The sequence below is a fragment of the Diadema antillarum genome, unplaced genomic scaffold (assembly GCF_040938485.1).
Source record: "Diadema antillarum isolate AM-2024a unplaced genomic scaffold, OU_Dant_1.0 seq00000188_RagTag, whole genome shotgun sequence".
Lineage (NCBI taxonomy): Eukaryota > Metazoa > Echinodermata > Echinoidea > Diadematoida > Diadematidae > Diadema > Diadema antillarum.
The window spans coordinates 344905-361594 of NW_027271252.1; positions in this window are offsets into that span (position 1 = coordinate 344905).

A 16690-nucleotide genomic window follows, 5' to 3' on the forward strand; every position below is an offset into this window, starting at 1 on the left:
ACCAGTTTCTCTTTGACTTTGGTCTCTGTGTCAGCCGTAACATTATAGAAGCACGGAAGTACCTTCTCCTCACTGCTGACAGTGACACTGCTACTGGCACCAGCAGCCACACTGTCACTGCAGGCCGGCGTCTTCTCAATCACCATACCCACCAAAAAGGACTCAGTGCAACCACCTCTCCTTCTTTCAGTGAACCTCTCCACAATCATGACCTGCATTGTTTCAACACCCATGATGTCGATTGAGCAATGAGCAACAAGGCAAGGCGTATACTTTAATTTTTTACTGTTAAGCTCCTGAACGTGATTAACGAAACAATGTGTGGATCAGGACCGAATGTGCATAAAAAAGGGAGCTTTACGCGCGGACGCGACGCGCGCGGACATTCAAATGGAAACGAACAAGATGACGCACGGTTCTACGCACCGGCTCAGAACATGCCTACTGTTTTTTCCCCTCATTGAACATCCGCGCGTCGATCTAAAATCTAGTAAAGGCGCTAATTCCTGTAAACAGGTAAAGAGCTTAATTATAAGGAGTTCGTCCAACCCACCCCGCAGAAGAGGTTTAACCCGACAGGGTGGTAAATGGGACCTCCATAAACATCCCCAGGTAGTATGTGATTCCAAATTGTGGTATCAGTAGAATATTACAGGCCACTTTTCAGGATTACTGATGGAACAAACGTGAAAGAGCCTGCGCACGTCAAGACTATCACACGTACCACTAGCACTGCAACAGGCAACAGTACCACTGGTGCGTATAGTAATCTTAGCGCACGCAGACTTTTTCTTCGACAAACAAGGGTTTTGCCTGCAAACTAACTTTTCACGCCTAGCTGGAGTGGGTGTAGTGCATACTTTCTAGCCGTTATTATTTCGTCTTTATTTCTCCGACAGGAAGCAAGCCGAGTGAGAGCGCATATACCCAGTGATTGCGAGCCCCAAACCGTTTTTCTTTTTTCTGTCGCAATCACTGAGTATGTGCCCTCACTCGGCTTAGCGCAATGCAGTGGGCTTCTCCACATTACACAATCTGCAACTCAGAGACATAAAGAGGAAATAAAAACGACTAAAAATTAGACAAGGGTCAGTGACGCCTGTCGCTATTGGGGCACTAAAAATGACAAAATTATCACAGTTTTTGCAATCATTTCATGAAGACTTCATCAAAACTCCATCAAACTATGTTGCTAGAGATGTCAGAAATGCAGTGGAATATATTCTAAAGTATGATATTGTGCATGGTTACCATGGTAACCGGATGCCCACACGTGAATGGCAACCCCCAAGATGCCTCCTACTGCTGCAAACTCTGATATTTTAGATGCAATAAAACACATTCTTTTTGATTATCGTTAAAAAAAGTTTTCTCCTGCTGCCATGGCAACAAGTATTATCCAATCAGAATTCAGCTGCCAATAACCTAACAACTATTGAAAGTAACCTTGACAGATTTGACCAGATTACGTGTTATCTCTATGGGAGTGCAGTTTTTCTCCAAATGAAAATTGACATGACAATCTTTATCCAAGACTAGCTCACTTAATGCTTCGGTGAATTTCTTCCATATTTTAGTATGTTCTAGCTGAGACTTTGGGCTATCGTAAGTGTGCCCTTCGTTTTTTGATACCATGTCGGGATCACGTCAATAAACTTGGTTGAAATTAAAGATTATCTTCGATGTATTTTCATATTCGTTTCTTTTTGCAACTTTCTTTGCAATAACTCAAGAAAAACAAGCTTTATCAGCCCAATATTTTGCACATGTTTAATACATGTCACGTACATTATTTCATAAAATAACAACTACTTGATCGGACACCATCTTGGGTATGTAAATTAGGGTCAAAGGTCATAAAAGTTTTATCCTCTATCTTGGTGAATACATGTCTTATCTTTCCCATATTTTGCTCACGTAAAGACCATGTTACCAGAATTGTTTCACAAAATAACTACTTTTTGCTCAGATGCCATCTTGTCGTTGCAAAGTGGGGTGAAAGGTCATATGCACTTTTTTCTCTATCTTCGTTATGACGTGTTATCTCAATGGGAGGAAATTTTTCCAGATGAAAATTGACATGATTGTCTTTATCGAGCACTACCTCACTTACTGTTCGGTGAATTTCTCTCAGATTTTAATATATTGTAGCTGAGACTTTGGTCTATCGTTATGCGTCCTTCGTTTTTTCATAAAACGTCGAATTCATGTCGAAAAACTTCACTAAGTGCAAAGCTGAGCTTCCATGTATTGTCATATTTCTTTCTTTTGGTAACTTTCTTTGCTTTAACTCAAAAGAGACGTTCCCTATCACCCCCATATCTTGCAAATGTTTAGTTGATGCCACGTACATTATTTCATAAAATAACAACTACTTTATCGGACACCATCTTGGTTATGTAAATTAGGGTCAAAGGCGAAAAATGTTTCATCCGGTATCTTGGTGAATACATGTCCTATCTTTTCCACATTTTGCACAAGCAAAGACCATGTTACAAGAATCATTTCACAAAATAACCACTTTTTGCTCAGATGTCATCTTGGGTGTGCAGAGTGGAGTCAAAGGTCATATTATATACTTCATTATGTATCTTCATTACTGTATACGAAATTCGGTACCACAGATGGCAGACCTGACTCCCTTTTCTAAATGAGAATCCAAACGTCACACGGCCAATGTCCCCTCAACACCGATGAAACCTGTATGGTCATGCCTATTTGGATCAGGACTCAGATCATTGATTTCCAAACAGATCGGATCACCTAATTTGTCAGTGTTGACAAATTCTAACTCTAGTGTTAAACTTCCCGTTGTCACAAAAAAGTTCTTTCTCCTCAAATGTTGTGTAGAGGTTAGCTCAGAAAGTCCTTATCCTATCAATGTCAAAATTATACCATATATGTATCATGTCCCAAAGACGACAGATCTAATAAAATCATAGTGATCAGTCGAAAGTGACGTCACTATGACGTCATTATATGAAAAACACATTCTCATTCATATCTCATTAATGGAATGGAATTTTTCTATGAAATTTACCTCACATATAGTTCGAATCAAGTTGATTCTACTCATGTTCTCAAAATTCATCTGTACTCTTCAAACGTGCGCGTACGCGCGCGTTAAAATATTTGTATGCTCAAATCGAGCTCAAAATTTTTTTGGACACGTTTCAGACCATTTGGAGCATTTTTTGAAAAATAGAAAAAATCGGACGGACGCGTACGCGTGCGCGCATATACGCACGCACAGCTAATATGCAATAGAAATTTCCCGTTTTTTCACAATTATCGGCTGCCTAAAATGTCAAGGAATATTTCGACAAAGTTTCAAATCAATCCAACTCAATATGACGTCATGCGGGCCCGTCAAAGTTGAAATTCCGCGCGCGCGTCAAGTGCGATATACAGTGCAACTAGGCCAAAAAACCGCCAATTTTAAACCCGATTTTACTCGTCAGGATGGACGGTGACCCCCTATTTTCTTTAAATATTTCGAAAGCTGATGAGATGTACATGTCATTTCATGGGGTGGCAATGCTGAAAAAATGATTAAAAGATATCAAATTTCTTAATGAAATAAAAAGAGTAAATTTTCAAAATGACGTCATCAAATTTCAAGGTCACTCGAGCGTATCTCACTTATCCTTTGCCGATTTTGGTCCAGATTTCAGTATGTTGTAGCTTATTAAATAGTCTTTCATTAACGTAATAACACAGTTTAGCTTGGATGACGTTATCACCTCTTAAAAATGGATTGAACGTAACCTTGTCAAATTTGGCCAGTTTACGTGTTATCTCTATGGGAGTGCAGTTTTTCTGGAAATGAAAATTGACATGACTATCTTTATCAATCACTAGCTCACTTATGCTTCGGTGAATTTCTCCTGGATTTTAATATGTTGTAGCTTAGACTTTGGGCTATTGGTGATGTTCCCTTTGTTTTTTCATACGATGTCGGGATCACGTCAAAAAACTTAGTTGAAATTAAAGCTTATCTTCGATGTATTAAAATATTTCTTTCTTTCTGCAACTTTCTTTGCAAAAACTCAGGAAAAAGATACCCTATCACCACCATATTTTGCACATATTTAGTTCATGTCACGTACATTATTTCATAAAATAACAACTACTTGATCGGACAACATCTTGGGTATGTAAATTAGGGTCAAAGGTCACAAATGTTTCATCCTGTATCTTGGTGAATACATGTCTTATCTTTCCCATATTTTGCACACGCAAAGATCATGTTACAAGAATCATTTCACAAAATAATCACTTTTTGCTCAGATGCCATCTAGGTTGTGCAAAGTGGGGTCAAAGGTCATATGTACTTGTTGTTGTATCTTCGTTATAGTGTATACAGATTTGGTACCAAAGATAGCAGATATGACTCCCTTTTCTAAATGAGAATCCAAACATCACACGGCCAATGTCTCTGACCACAGATGAAACCTGCATGGTCATGCCTATTGCGATCAGGACTTGAATCATTGATTAAAAAAAAGATCGGATCACCTTAATTTGTCAGTGATGACAAATTACAATCTCTAGTTTAATATTGTATACCCTTGTGATGTTTACTGATATAGAAGACAAGCGATTTACAAAATAAAAACAAAATACAGCTTTATTGACGCTTTAACAAAGAAAGGTGCATATTGCAATTGATTAAAAAGAAAGTAAATATAATGAAGACGGGAGACATGAACTCGCTTCTTCATATCAACCACTCAACAACTGTCATAACAGAAAAATATAAAACTTCTGTAATTGATTACTTAATTTTGATCCAGTATTCATCAACGTTACGTTGTTGTGTTTGTATTACGAACTTTTGCTATTAATATCAAGTAAACTGTGCATGAACTTCAAAAATGAAATTGCTGTTGATAGTTTTCTTATTAGTTTTTTTTTTTCAAAGTAATTTGAAGATTCCATAATAATTTCAAATTCTGCTCCACAGCTAACTATACTTTTAAGCCAATTTGATAGATCAAAAAATGTAAGCACACGCAAAGCCTTCAAGGTAAATTTATGCCCATGCATATTTAGTGACAACGCTTGGAATTACCTGCACTCTGAAGATATTTTTGACGATCTCACTGCACTCAAAATTTTCTTCGGGAGTGTGAAGGGCTGTGTAATATTTGGACTGGGTGTGAATGGAATGCTGCATAAATTGGGCTACTCTACTGGTCTCCGCAGCAGTCCGCTCGTTCCTCACCTAGATATTCATGTATGTATAAATGTCTATTAATTCATTACGTAGAAAAAATGGAAATGAACATTAGCATGAAATTCTTATAAGATGGAAAAGAGAATAAAAGGTGATTACAACAGATGGTAAGAATTGACACTGGCCATCATGCAAAAGAAAGTGATAAATTGAGGCACTTTTTCACATTTTGGCTGAAAGGAAAATATAATCACTTTTGATTATCAAAACTCTTTTTAAACAAGTCAAAAGCTGAGTTGTCTTACCCGCTTGATATTTCAGTGGATGGAAACAAGCTGCCGTCCCCGTCAATGGATTCACTGCACCAATGTCTTGAAGGTGTGATAAAAATAAAACTGAGCCATATTCATGTTTTAATTGTTGTTCAAAGAATTCCATGAAGTTATAGCAATTTGGATGTAAACATCAATACGCATGTTCATTTTACAGAAAAAAATCATTAATAACCAGTTAAATATCTTGTATGACATTTGCTTTTAATGCAAGTATTACCTTTGTTGAAACCGTCTTTCTGAGATTTCTCGGGAAAAACGTGCCGGCAAACCCCATCCCTGTCCAGGGAGTATCAAGGATTTGCCCCACATCCTTGACACCCCGCCCGTTGGAATTTAAGAAGAGGGATTCCATTCCATCCTTGTGAAAGAAGGATGGCGTGAGTGGTCTCACCTCCCTCACATAGACCTCCAAGATTGGTGAGGCCTCCCGGCTGAAAAATACGTCTGCCGGGCCATATGAGGATGAAGTCTTGTGGTCCTTAACCTAGATGGTCATGATAGGCTCATTTACTGTACATCATACTAACATTTATAAATGGAAGGAAATCATTAGTCTTTCATTGTGAAAAAAGTTAACATTTTGACTCACACACCGTCCAATCACAGATAGGTATGTAGAGCTAAAATTAAGTGTAATTCAATAGAAACTTGCTCAAAATGTTAGGGTTAAAATTTTTGTGGCCATTCGCATGAAAATATTTAACCTTGAGAGAACCTTCATGTGCTGAAAACCGAGGAACTTTATGTATTCACTCTCCTCTGTATGTATGATTGAACTTGAATCCCAATTTGAAAAGTTATCATCTCCCCCCACTGCAGTTTGCTCAGCAAAATCTACACTTTCACTGAAAAAGCTATTTTAGTTCATTCCCGTCATAGCAAATATGGTTATAATGAATTCCGAATAACAAAAATATATAGTCAGGCTGCAGCATTATTCTATCTGTCTTTTATCGTTTGTTTGATTAAAACAAAATTTAGATATAGAGAAAACTGCTGGTCCCATGGACTTTGTTAAATTGGGAGGGAATCCGCGGTACTTGACAGGTTAATTGTTGTAATTTTTCCAAAAATGTTTCTTTGTCAATCAAAACAATCCCACCTAAAATTATTAGGGATAATGTCACTCTGTCCATAGCAATTCAAGACAGGTTAGGCAGGGATGGATAATGCAACCAAGATAGGATATTTTCCAAACTGAAATAAGATCTGTGTAATATAATGGCATTGATATAAAAAAAAAAAATTAAACGGAGTTTATTGGATGATCATACACGCTCATTTGAATGATGATGCACGCTCATTTGAATAATGACACAATTACATCAACAGTCATGAAAACAATTCGTAAAAGAAAAAAGTTTCAACATACCCGCAGGCGAATTTTCCCGTCGATGTAACTCCTACCACGAATCTCATCCAAAGTTGCTCTTGTTCCAACACAGGTCCTTTGGGCATTTATGGTGTACAAGTCGACCAAGAGAAAATCTCTGACAGCAACCTCGTTTGACCAGGCTGCCTCACCTGACCTGATCTTATCTAAAAGAAGTACAGTAGAACATGAGAAATTCAACACAAGTTTAAAGATGTGTATCAATGAATTAACCACAGGTATGGCATTCCTGGAGGTTGGTTATCGCCTGCAAATACAGGTGTACCTGGAATTCTGGACCGAACTTCTGTTTCCCTTTGCTTCATGGCCATTCGTAGGCCAGCCTTGTAGCACTGTAGCTCCTGGAGTATGCCCCGTACATCCTCCTTAATTCTACAGGTCAGGGAAGATTGGTGGTCCCACGTAGATTGGAACAAAGTTTGCGAACTTCCATGCCGTGTCGTAATATTTGTGTTTCGTCTTTGGCGCAATTTCCATACTGTCAAACGATATATTCTCAAATTGCCACTAAGATTCAATGCATGTAGAGTAGGGAAGAATTTTGCATGAATTCTAATTTTGTGAAGCATGGCTCTCGCGACATTCATGAAATTAAAATGCATGCAAACATTCTCTTACAGTATGAAGTATGCCCTCAATGTGTTGCTGAGAAAGAAAGCACTAGTCATTCAATAAGTTAACATTACTAGCTGATAATGTATGCACGAAACAAAAAGGACGTTCGACGTTTGAAAAACCATAATCGGCACATACCCTTTTTGGCCAAGTTCCTGAGAAATCCATAGGCTCGTGTTATTTCATGCTTCAGTGTGCACAATGTAAAGATGTTCCCTTTTTAAATTTTGCACTTTGATTGAGTGCTGCGATGATAGATTTACTATAATTTTATCTTAGCAAGCATGAACATAAACTTGTGGAGAATTCTACAAATTTCACAGTACCTTTCGCTCCATGAAGAAGGGAATAGCATAATCCTCAAGAGGATGGTTAAGGTAAATAACTCTCAGAAAAATAGTAATAATGATAATCTTAAAAGGGAAATCCAGTCCTAATACAAATTAGTTTAATAAGAAAGAGAAAAGTATTACGAGTTCAACGGTATAGATTTGATTGACATCAGATGAAAAATATGGAATTTATGACATTTTGAAATTTCGCTACTTTTGGGGGAAACAGTTCTTGAACAGTTTATATGAATAAGCAAATGGCAAAGTGAGCATGTCATTTCCTCACAACTTACCATAAAAATTTGTATATAAAAATTTTGAAATTTCCAGTTTTTCATTCAAAAGCAATTATGCCCAAGGCTCAAATCCCACATCCGTACTTCAACCTGATTAATTTAATCAATGGTTGAATGGAGAAAGAACATGTAATGTCCATTTTGTTACACTTGGAATTACAACTGCTCAACAAAAAAAGTTTCATCAGTCGAAAGCACTAAAGATGGAGTAAAAAGTAACGTATGGCTTCTCCGGTGTAAGATCTAAACAGCCTGAAATTCTTTTTTTTTTTTTTAATCTAGGTTTGAATGCCGTCATTATAAACTTTAACATAGAGATGTTTTATTCCAGTCAAGCCATCATTACTAGTAAGCAGCCCAAACATATAGTGTATATTCCTTGTATGTTACGTCATGTATAAGCTGAGATGACATTCTCTGATACTAACATATCCATTCCTTCCTCATTGTCCAGTTTAGGAAACTGGTGAACGAGGGCATTTGCCATGGCCAACTTCACATCACTTTTTACACTGTATTTCTAAAGAATTCTGAATTTTACAGACATAACTACCCCGCGTTATGCTACCAAACTGTAAGTTAACTTTGTTTATTACGTTTCCAATCAGTCTTATTGATAGCTGCAGAGAAACACAACGTAAGTAGATTTCTTAAATAATAGGTGTTGATGCTTGGGGATGATTAGGCCTATAATTATGTTCAATTCAACATTCAATTCAATTTAATTCAATTCAATAGTTTATTAATTTCCATCAAAGAAGAGAAAGAAAAGATTCAAAGCGGTGCAAGACATTAGTTGTCAATTTGACTTTCATTCACCTGATGACAGTTTGTCGAATACAAAATAAAGTACATAACAATGTACGAATGATAAAAACATAACGCACATTTGTCCTAGTAACTAAAGAGTAAAGTAATCAATACAACAGAAAAGAGTGTGCCACTAAAAAGCCAAGCTTGTTTAACGTGGAACACTGGAATGAAAACAACAACACCATTTCACCAATAAAATACATTCATATTAAATTCATCTATATACCATTGTAAATTTGCTCATTGATATAATTATGACGCTGACAATACATCACACGATAAACAGTACACACTATGATTTTAGAATACATTCATAATATCTCAACATAGCGAAGTTATGGCACAGACACTATTTATCTGTATGGTTATCTATTAATCTAATTCATTACGTTTGTAATAAAAGTCTTCATGTAATCCTAGCTACAGAGAAAAACAATGTATGTAGAATTCTTAAATAATAGGTGTTGATGTCTGGGAATAATATGGTCTTTTTATTCATAACTAAATCGGTGCACTTTCAGTTCACAACCTGTAATCGCGATGAAAAGGAACAGTAAGTACATGTATACCAAAATATGAAATATGGATATTCATAGTTATAATAACATTTTTTTTTTTTTTATCAAAAGGTAACGCGCTGGCATGCAGTTCCCGGTTGGTCGACTCACCAGTGTATCTAGCTGTTGTTCTAGAGTACTTGACGCCTTTCAGCGCCTTTCCCTCCTCCAACTTTTCCGTCTTCGCCTCATCTAAAAACTTTTCGTGGAGAAAGGACAAGGACCGAACGGAACGGTGCTGTCTTGTCCATCCCTTACTTCACGAACAAGTGCTTTCGAGTACAGAGTTTCATTTCCTGAGCTGAAGAAAGGTTCGACATCTGCTCTCGGAAATCGTTAAAGCAGCACCTGAGTTCTCATCTCTTCCGTCAGCCGGGCCATGTTCCTCATTACTTGCTAGTAGCCGTAGACGAACTCCTAGCAGTCCACCATCTGCTCTTTTTGTACTTCACACTCTTATGGTGACTGCTGGTGGCGTGATCACACTCTGATGATGATAGTGAACGCAGCTTGCGTGATCACACTGTTATGACGGCGTGAGTGCAGCTGACTTGATCACACTCTTCTGATGATGGCAAGCACTGGTGGCGTGATCACACTGTTATGATGTAAAGCGATGGTAGTGTGACCAATCACACTGATGACGATGGCAAGCTTTGGTGGCGTGATCACACTCTGATGACGATGGCAAGCTTTGGTGGCGTGATCACACTGACGACGACGGCAAGCTTTGGTGGCGTGATCACATTCTTATGATGGTTACTGCTGGAGTATGACAGCGTGATCACCCTCTTAAGATGATGGCGAGTGCTGGCGGAGTGACCACATTCTTGTGATGATGGCAACCGCTGCTGGCGTTGTCACACCCATACAATGGTGGCAATCACTGGCGACGTGATCACACTCTATGCTGATGGCTAGTGCTGGCGGCGTAATCACACTCTTACGATGATTGGGTGTGATCACACTCCATTGTTGATGTTGTAGTTATCTTGATGTCATTCTAAGAGTGGTTGATATGGTGCCACACAAAGCTTTCATATGATGGCTCGTATGACCTAAGGATCGCACTTGGCTGGTTACTATTTGTTTTTAAATGTGATGAATAGAAATGAATATAATTGGTTAATGAAAGTCACACGCTTTATATTGATACTAACAAAAAATGGAGGTAATAACGGGAATAAAATAACTAATAGCTTGCTAATCGAAATAGAAATCAATTAATTAAGTACAAAGTTGCCATATTAACATGCCCTACTAGGCAATACACAAATATACTTACAGCCACAATATAGTTCTATCAAACTTTTTTTTTCTAAGTATAGGCCATACTACCTCAAAGCACCATTTGGCCCACCTTCGACTATTTTGAATTACATGATAATAAGATACAAATTAACAAAATATTCCCATGTATATACTGAAAAATGAAAAACATGATCGCACATTATGATATTTTGCAGATTTCTTAAAAATCTGAGCATGTCTGTGTACATAATTGACAGGGCGTTGATAAATCAGGCAAATCTAAAAAGAAATAAGATTAAATTGAGAATTATGTAATGTGACTGTCACTACATACCAATATTATCAGTTGGCTTTACAGCTGACTCCAGTAATACTGGAGTCCTGCTAACAAAATCAACACAGAAAATATCTTTCATATTCTTTTCCACAATAAAAACAACTCATTCAAGGCCTTTGCGTACCTGTTTTATATTTCAGAGAATAGTTGCTATGACATCCCAAACTTCTTCATATCATCCACTCAAGAACTGTTATGACAGATAAATGTAAACATTGATATCTTAATTTCAATTCAATTGATATTCATCAACATTTCATTGCTGTGTTTGTAATAAGTACTCTTGCTATTAAAATCAAGTTAACTATGCATGAACTTCAAAACTGAAATTGCATGCTGTTGATATTTTTTTACAAGTAATATTACATCTCAGAGTAGTTTGAAGATTCCATAATGATTTCAAATTCTGCTCCACAGCTAACTATGCTTTTAAGCCAATTTGATAGATTAAAAAAAAATGCAAGCACACGCAAAGCCTTCAAGGTAAATTTATGCCCATGCATATTTAGTGACAACACTTGGAATTACCTGCACTCGGAAGATGCTTTCCACGATTTCACTGCACTTGAAATTTTCTTCAGGTGTTTGCAGTGTAATATTTTGCCTGGGGTATGCACGGAATGTTGTATGAATTGGAACACTTTACTGGCTTCCTCAGGATTCCGCTCGTTCCTCACCTAAACATTCATGTATGTTTAAATGTCTATTAAGTACAAAAAATGGAAATGAACATTAGCATGACATTCTGAAAAGATGGAAATGAGAATAAAAGGTGATTACAAGAGATGGCAAGTATTGACATTGGCCATCCTGCAAGAGAAAGTGATAAATTAAGGCACTTTACCACATTTTGGCTGAAAGGAAAATATAATCACTTTTTATCATTACACTAAACTCTTTTTAAACAAGTCAAAAGCTGAGTTGTCTTGCCCGCTTGATATTTCAGTGGATGGAAGCAAGCTTCCGTCCCCCTCAATGGATTCATGGTACCTATGTCTTAAAGGTGAGATAAAAATAAAATTGAACCATATCCATGCTGTTGTTCGAAAAAATCCATGAAATTATAGTAATTCGGATGTAAACATCAAAATGCATGTTCATTTTACATAAAAAATAAATAATTAATGACCAGATATATTGTATGACATATTTGTTTTGAATGCAATAATTACCTTTGTTGAGACTGTCTTTCGAAGATTTCTTGGGGAAAAGGTACCGAAAAACCTCATCCCAGTCCAAAGGGTATCAAGGATTGGTCCCACATTCTTGACACCCTGGTCGTTGGAATGTAAGAAGAGGGATTCCATTCCATCCTTGTGAAACAATGATGGCTAAGTAGTCTCATCTTTCTCACGTACACCTCCGAAATTGGCGAGGCCTCCCGGCTGACAAAATTTGTCCGCCGGGCCATCCGAGGAGGCTGTATTGTGGTCTTTAACCTAGATTAGATCACACTAATATTCATTAACAGAAAGACATCATTAGTCTTACATTGTGAAAAAGTTAAAATTTTACTCACCACACACCGTCCAATCACAGTTGGGCATGTAGAGACAAAATTAAGTGCAATTCACGAGAAACTTGCTCAAAAAGTTAGGCTCCAAAATTATGTGGCCCTTCGCATGTGATTTTTTTTTGATTTACTCGAAAATCTGAGCATATCTGTGTACACAATAGATATGGCTTTAATAAATAAGGCAAATCTATAAAAATAAGATTTAATGTGACTGTCACTACACACCAATATCAGTTTGCTGTAAAGCTGACCCCAGTAATACTGGAGTCCTGTTAACAAAATCAACACTAGCTGATGTAAATTTCTCATTCATGCCTGTGTTATTAATAAGAAATTCATAAAGAGCACTCACCTTGATCTTCTTTGAGGAATCACATTGACCAATCCCCCACCCCCTCCCTCCATATGTAATCAAAATCAATTACGGTATTAGTTTTGGCCAATGCATTTAAAGTTGACTTAAAACCAGTCAGACAAATATGCTACTCGGGTATTTGAGCATATTTACTTTACATATGACCCCGGTCCAAACTCTTTCAACACAGAAAATAGCTTTCATATACTTTTCAACAATAAAAAATGCACATTCAAAGCCTTTGCGAACCTGTTTAATATTTAAGAAAATTGTTATGACATCACAAACTTCTTCATATCAAACACTCAAGAACTGTTATGACAGATAAATGTAAAACTTCTGACATTGATAACATAATTTAAATCTAATATTTATCAACATTTCATCGCTGTGTTTGTAATACGTACTCTTGCTATTAAAACGAAATAAAATATGCATGAACTTCAAAAATAAACTTGCTGTTGATAGTTTTCTTATTAGTTTTTTTTTCTCAAAGTAATTTTAAGATTCCATAATGATTTCAAATTCTGCTCCACAGCTAACTATCCTTTTAAACCAATTTGATAGATCAAAAAATACAAGCACACGCAAAGCCTTCAAGGTCGATTTATGCCCATGCATATTTAGTGACAAGGCTTTGAATTACCTGCACTCGGAAGATACTTCCGACGATCTCACTGCACTAAAAATTTTCTTCGGTGTGTGAAGGGCTGTGTAATATTTGGACTGGGTGTGGACGGAATGCTGCATAAATTGGGCTACCGCAGGAGTCTGCTCGTTCCTCACCTAAACATTCATGGATGTATAAATGTCTATTAATTCACTACGTAGACAAAATGGAAATGAACATTAACATGTAATTCTGAAAAGAAAAATGAAAATAAAAGGTGATTACAACAGATGGTAAGGAGCGACATTGGCCTCCTGCAAAAGAAAGTGATGAATTGAGGCACTTTACCACATTTTGGCTGAAAGGAAAATATAATCACTTTTTATCATTACACTAAACTCTTTTTAAACAAGTCAAAAGCTGAGTTGTCTTGCCCGCTTGATATTTCAGTGGATAGAAGAAAGCTGTCGTTCCCGTCAATGGATTCATGGTACCTATGTCTTGAAGGTGAGATAGAATTAAAACTGAACCATATTCATGTTGTTACTCAAAGAATTCAATGAATGTACAGCAATATGGATGTAAACATCAATATGCATGTTCATTTTACAGAAAAGAACAAAAAATAATTAATAACCAGATACATTGTTTGACATTTGTTTTGAATGCAATAATAACCTGTGTTGAAACCGTCTTTCTGAGATTTCTCGGGAAAAACGTGCCGGAAGACCCCATCCCTATCCAGACGGTGTCAAGGATTGGCCCCACATCCTTGACACCCCGCCCGTGGGAATGTAAGAAGAGGGGTTCCATTCCATCCTTGTGAAAGAAGGATGGCGTGAGTGGTCTCACCTCCTCCTTATAGACCTCCAAGATTGGTGAGGCCTCCCGGCTGAAAAATACGTCTGCCGGGCCATATGAGGAAGATGTCTTGTGGTCCTTAAACTAGGTGGTCATGACAGGCTCATTTACTGTACATCATACTAACATTTATAAATGGAAAGAAATAACTAGTCTTACATTGTGAAAAGTTAACATTTGACTCACACACCGTCCAATCACAGTTGGGCATGTAGAGTTAGAAACTTGCTAAAAATGTTAGGCTCCAAAATTATGTGGCCCTTCGCATGTAAACTTTTAACCTTGAGTAAACTTTTATGTCTGAAAACTGAGAAACTTTATGTATTCACTCTCCTCTGTATGTATGATTGAACATGAAGCCCTATTCAAAAAAAATTATCATCTCCCTCCCCTGCAGTTTGCTCAACAAAACTTTAATTGAAAAGCTATTGTAGTTCATTCCCGTCATAGCAAACATGGTTGTAATAAATTCCGAATATCAAAAGTATAGATTGAGGCTGCAGCATTATTCCATCTGTCTTTTATAGTTTGCTTGCTTAAAACAAAATTTTGATATAAAGAGAACTGGTGGTCCAATGGACTTTGTTAAATTGGGAGGGAAGCCGCGGTACTTGACGGGTTAATTCTTGTAATTTTTCCAAAAATATTCTTTTGTCAATCAAAACAATCCCACCGAATATTATTTGGGACAATGTCACTCTGTTCATAGTAATTAAAGACAGGTTTGGCAGGAATGTTTCAAGTAATAAAGATAGGATACTTTTAATCTGAAATACGTTCTGTGTAATATGATGGCATTGATATAATGTGACCTATTTCATAACATCAAGAAAAAAATCTAATCGGAATCCATTAGATGATGATATACACTCATTTGAATGATGACACAATTATATCAACCGTCATGAAAGCTATTAGCAAAAGAAAAAGTTTCAAGATACCCGGAGACGAATTTTCCCATCGATGTAGTTTCTGTCATTGAACTCATCCAGACTGGCTGTAGTGTCCACGCACGTCCTCTGGGCATTGACTGTGAAAAGATCTACCAAAAGGTAGTCTCTTACAGCAGCCTGATTTGCTCAGGCTGCGTCACCTGACCTGATCTTATCTAAAAGAAATACAGTAGAACATGAGAAATTCAGCACAAGTTTAAAGACGTGTATCAATGAATTAACCACAGGTATGACATTCCTGGAGTTTGGTTATCACCATCAAACATCTCTTCGTGTGGATACAGCATGCGTTTTGATAGAAATCTTTAATTTGACTTAGTGTTTGTCAATGTATTTAAGTTGTATTTGATAGTTTGAAACTTATTCTGGAGGAAAGCACGAAGAAAAGAAGGTGAATGCATCTGGCTAGGAAATAGAAAAATAAGAAGACAATTCATGGTGACATAGAAATTCCTCAAGACTCCTCCTGTAAATCAAAGAATTATGAATGTAAATGACTTGTGATAAATAACTCTCACCTTTCTTTTTTTTTTTTGTTTGGGCCTTGAAAGTCACGACGTCTGATGTATCCAGGACAGCCTGTAGATAACGAAAAGAAAACAGTTCCATTCTAAAATTAATTACAGTCTTCTTCAGACAGATTATTAAAGGTATATAAGGTAAACTATAGTTTAAATCAATTGTCTGCATCATGCAGAGGTGTGTAAATAATGCAAGCAGGCAGATGTCTGCCATTAATTTTGGAGAACAAGATCATTGGTGGAAATGAGCTGCTTAGTGGAGGTCTGCACTCTCAGAGTGCTTCTCTAGTTTAACTCTTTTACATGTTTCTTTCATTCATTCTGTCTGTGTGTGTCTCTTTCTCTCCAAAAAAGAAAAAAAAATTATGCTTGTCAACTGAAGAACCCCCTGGAAGCGGCAGCAAAAGTTGCGCACTACCATAACGAACCGAGAAAAACATGATACGGGGAAACGGGGGCAGAGGTTAAATAGCGGAGATTACTGGAGCGAGTGTTCCTCTTCGTATACTTCTGTTTTGTATTATGTTGTTTTTCTTTAAAAGCGATGTACATTACTAACAAAAACCGAGGATTTGCCGTCCGGCGCTCTATGGTGTACAATTACCTTTTTTGCTGCCGTGCTGGTACATGTAACACCCAGCATTCGATGGCGTCACGAATGTTCTGAGGCCATCGTAGGGATGAAACATGACTCTGTCTCTAAACACGTAAGAAAGTCATAAACGGAACAAACATAAGCGTTTACACACTGTGGACACAGGCTTTT